Source organism: Papio anubis, chromosome 3 (assembly GCF_008728515.1).
Source record: "Papio anubis isolate 15944 chromosome 3, Panubis1.0, whole genome shotgun sequence".
Lineage (NCBI taxonomy): Eukaryota > Metazoa > Chordata > Mammalia > Primates > Cercopithecidae > Papio > Papio anubis.
Genome location: NC_044978.1, coordinates 131,793,758 through 131,798,457, shown reverse-complemented (window position 1 = coordinate 131,798,457; position 4,700 = coordinate 131,793,758). Strand labels below are relative to the sequence as shown.

Here is a 4,700-nt window from a genome sequence, read left to right as displayed (position 1 = left end):
CTTCAGGGTCATATATCAAACTTATATAAAAATCTGTATATATAAATATATACAAATCTATATATAAATATTACATATAATATTATATATAGAAATTGTACTATATAAATTATATATAATTTTTATAATTTATATATTATGTATAATTTATAAATAAATAAATATATTAAAATAATGTATAATATATAATATATAAATATATATATATAAATCTCCACTTGGGAGTTCCAAAATTATCTCAAATTCCCAACTACCTTTTTTCCTGTATTCTTTGTCCATTTGGTCAAGCTAGAAGTATGGTTGTTATCCTAATCACCTACCTGTTCCTTAATCCTACCTGCTCAATGTAGGCCTGTCCATTCCTATCAACTCTACACCCCTCAAATCTTAGTACTATCTATATCACTACTGCTATTATCTTATTTGAGGCCACTATTGCTTCATCTGAGTTAATATAAGAACCTCTTTATTGTCTTTCTTTCAAGCTATTTTTCACACTGTGGCCAAAGCAAACTTTCTAAAATACCACTAACATATTTTTAATTTCTGCTTAAAGTCTTCCATGACTGGGATACACTCAGGATACAATATCAGCTTCTCAGAATTTCCTAGAAATCCCTTCATGATCTGGCTCTTACATATGATTCCAGGCCCACCCCTTTTACATCTGTCCCTCACAGTAAGCTCAGTCATTTAAAAACATTTCACTTCCTTCTTCGCACCTCGCATCTTTTTCTCAGGGTCTCTGCACATTCTACCTTTGTCTGTCCAACTCTGGTCGGTCCTTCAGGACTCAGTTCTGAAGTCACATCCTGCAGGAAGCCTGCCCTGATTCCCATCTCAACCATGGCTGGGTCTACCTCTCCATTTGTTTCTATAGGACTCCTTTGGTGGTGCCAAACCTTCTCAGCTGTGGCTTGGTCGCCTCTCTCTCATGCCCTCTAGATTATGAGTTGCTCAGAATAGGAACAATCTTTTATCTGTCATTATATCTCCAGCCAATGTGCCTGAAGTATCTCCACACAGTGCCTGAAGTAGGGTATATATTCAATAAACATTCTTGAAATAATGCCTAACAAAGAATGAATAGAAGACCATCTATTCCAGTGTTTCTTAACCTTTTTTTTTCATTATTGTTCTGCTAAAGAGCAAAATTTAATTTAATTTAAAGTCTCTTTATGGACAGAAATTAAATACCAAGGAGTGGACAACTCCTGTGCGGATGAGTTGGTGGAGCTCAGCAGAGCCCAGAGCACCAGGGGTGCATTACTTTTCTTAAAGACCTCAAAACTCTTGCCAAGAGCTAGTAGAGTAGACAGAGGCACTGAAAGCCTTAACTTTATGGCAGGCTTTGGCCAGTGAACAAAAACTATTCTGAAGGTAGACACATGTGCTTTGAAATCGTTATCATCCTAGTATCATAAGAAAAAAATAGCAAATTTAAGTTATTTTTATTGTGCTCTGATTTGCTATTCATTTGGTTTTTCTGTACAAATTCATTATTATTGTTTCTAGATTTTTGTATGACATGATGATAAACAATGAAATTTGCTTATAGTCTCAAAAAAAGGAATAAGATTTTGTTGGATAGGGTTGAGCTTTGGAGGGCTATAAACCATTGTAATATCTAAGATATTTTTGTATTCTTAAGAAACATTCCCCAATGGGACAATATTATTTTCTTTGAGAATGAAGGTCTATCAGTATTGCTTTTTGCTCTGAGAGATTGAATAAGAAGCTCATAGCTCATCTGTAGGAACAGTATTGATAGACATTATAGAATGTGTTTTCTGAATAGGTTTGTGGCCAATGAAATTAAAGACCTATTTAAAAATGTGTAAAAAATTTCTAAATCTCTCTTTCCTGCCAGATTTATCCTCAAGGTATCTTAGTCAGTTTAGACTGCAATAGCAGAATTCCATAGACTGGGTGATTTAAACCACACACATTTATTTCTCAGAGTTCTGGAAGCTGGGAAATCTGAGATTAAGGAGATGGACGATCTGTGTCTGGTGAGGGCCCTCCTCCTGGTTCGCAAGTGGCTGCCTTCTTCCTGTGTCCTCACATGATGAGAAATGGATCTCTTCTCTCTTCCTACTTTTATGAGGGCATTAATCCCATCATGAGGGCCCCATCCCATGACCTAACCTAATTCTAATTAACTCCCAAAGACTCCACCTCCAAATACCATTGCATTGGAGATTAGGGTTTCAACATGTGGATGTGATGGGGGAGGGGGACACAACATTCAGTCCAGAACAAGGGGCTCACTCTCATTTGATTCAAACTGAACCTCTTAACAAAATAGGATAAATGACTCTAAATCAACTGAAAAGAGAAATGTTATTTTACTCATACACAATATTCATCTAAACAAGCTACAAGCTTTCTACCTAAAATTAACCTTCAGGGAGGAGAGATTTGCCTTCAAGTTCTGTCACATCTTATGGGGTACTTGTTGACTTCCTTTATATTGAACAATTCAATAGTTTAGGCCAAACTCTAGATTCTTGTCTGTTGGTTTATCTCTTTCAACCACTGTACAAGCATAAGCGGTAGTGTCTCTTGTTTTTCACACTCTTTAGTAAATGGTGTACCTAAAATTGCCAAAACGAAAGGCTAATCAAATACATCTGTGATTTCACCAATGATAAATGTGGCATTAAATTTTTTTTTCGGCTTTTCGTCTTCAGCTCTCCTTCTTCTCAGAAACCCCTGGGTTCTTAGATTTTTGCGCATCCAGACGCTGAGCCACCCCGCACCGAGGATGCTACTTGGAAGCCGAAGCCGCACCTCCCATATGGCCCCTCTGACCAGCTGGACACCTCAGATGAGAACTGCACACAGGCCAGCAGCAGCTCTACCGCCAGCAGCAGCACCCTCTCTGCAGTTGGCTCTCCTGCTGCTGCGCCCCGGCTGCAGGTCCGATGCCCAGATGGCAACCCTGGCAGTTGGCGTGGCTGTGGGCTCTGCTGTGGGACACACACTAGAGGCTTCCATGGAGGAAGTAATGCTGAGCCTGCAAGGCCCAACATCACTTATCAGGAGCCTCAGGGAACCCAGCCCGCACAGGGGCAGTCTTACGTACATGAGACTAAAGCCGTTTTTGGGATATGCGCAGAACCTGAGTGACGTAAATCTCTGTAAGAGTTTCGATGAGGTGCTGAAACAGTGCAGACTTGCAAATAAATTGGCCAAAGAAATGGAAAATTGGATGTTATGACCAAGTAAGTTTAGTATAAAAATATAATTGATAGTGGAGATATAAAGAGTAAAACCATCAGTTAAACCCCTTCTGTGTCATTCATAGCTTCCTTGCTCCAGAACTGAAATGGAAGAATGTGTTCTTACTTTGTAGAATTTCATTAAGATGGGGTATACTTTGGGGCTGGGCAAATGTTTGTGTGGCCTCCTTCTACCAGCTATTATGATTTTATTCTTTGTGAGTTAATTAGAATAAAGTGATTTTCTTCCAAAACTTTTTTTCCTGGAAACATCTCGTCATAATAATCAGAGCATGTGCATTCTCAAAGTGTTTAATATGTTCATCAAACTCCTTCACACTATTTTTGTTGTTGTTGTTTTTTGAGATGAATTCTCACTCTGTCACCCAGGCTGGAATGCAATGGCATGATCTCGGCTCACTGCAACCTCCGCCTCCCGGGTTCAAGCAATTCTCCCACCTTAGCCTCCCGAGTAGCTGGGACTACAGGCGCATGCCACCACACCTGGCTAATTTTTTGTATTTTTTTAGTAAAGATGGGGTTTCACCATGTTGGCCAGATTGGTCTCAAACTCTTGTCCTGACCTCAAGTGATTCACCTACCTCGGCCTTCCAAAGTGCTGGGATTACAGGCGTGAGTCACTGTGCCCGGCCTCACTAACTATGAAGTTAAAGAAGCAGTGCTTCAGAGTTAGATGATTTCCAGTCTTACTTCTCATTCATTTATTCACTCAATACATATTTATCGAGTCTACCATGTGTCATTACACACTTTATTCTGGGCTCTGGGAATATAATAGTGACAAAATTCCTTCATACATTTTAGTAGGGAGACAGATGATACACACAATAAATAAGCAATTATATAATGCTTAGAGTGTGATAGAGTAATAAGTGAAAAGTTAAAAAAAAGGTTGATGAAATGATGGAGGAGGGTGTTCAAAATCATCTACATTTGCCTTCAAATGAATCTAAATTGCGGTAAACTCATTTGATTTCTTAAGCTTCTGTTTGAATGCCCTCCCTCCTAATAGGGAATTATTCTCTTTCTAGTGGAATATTTTAGTTATTTTTTAATATGATTAATTTTAAGCATTGAACAAAAAAATTGAAATATGTATATTCTTGAAAATTTCTAGACACAAGTTGGCCAAGAAACTTTTGGAGTAATCTTACTGAGAAAATGGACATTGCTATTTATTCAAGGACATAGAACAAGTAACAAAAGTAAGTGTATTGGCATGCTTAGACATACCAGCCTTCCAGTAAACATTGTGAATTTCTTCCCCATTCTATACCAGCCACAGTTAAGGAACAAACAAACAAACAAACAAACAAAAACCTTTTTCTACAAATGGACAGACTAGGGGATAATTTTGAACTTGCTCTTTATGTAACAATATTCTTTGACTCTCTGTATTTTCATCCAGAAACAAATTTTTACTTACTAGAGAGGTTTCATGGTATTATTTGATTA

General features: G+C 38.0%; 1 pseudogene; it reads left to right on the top strand.

Moving 5' to 3' along the window:
- Nucleotides 1-319: 319 nt before the first annotated feature.
- On the top strand, nucleotides 320-3,637 carry LOC110743211 (annotated as a pseudogene).
- Nucleotides 3,638-4,700: the final 1,063 nt, after the last annotated feature.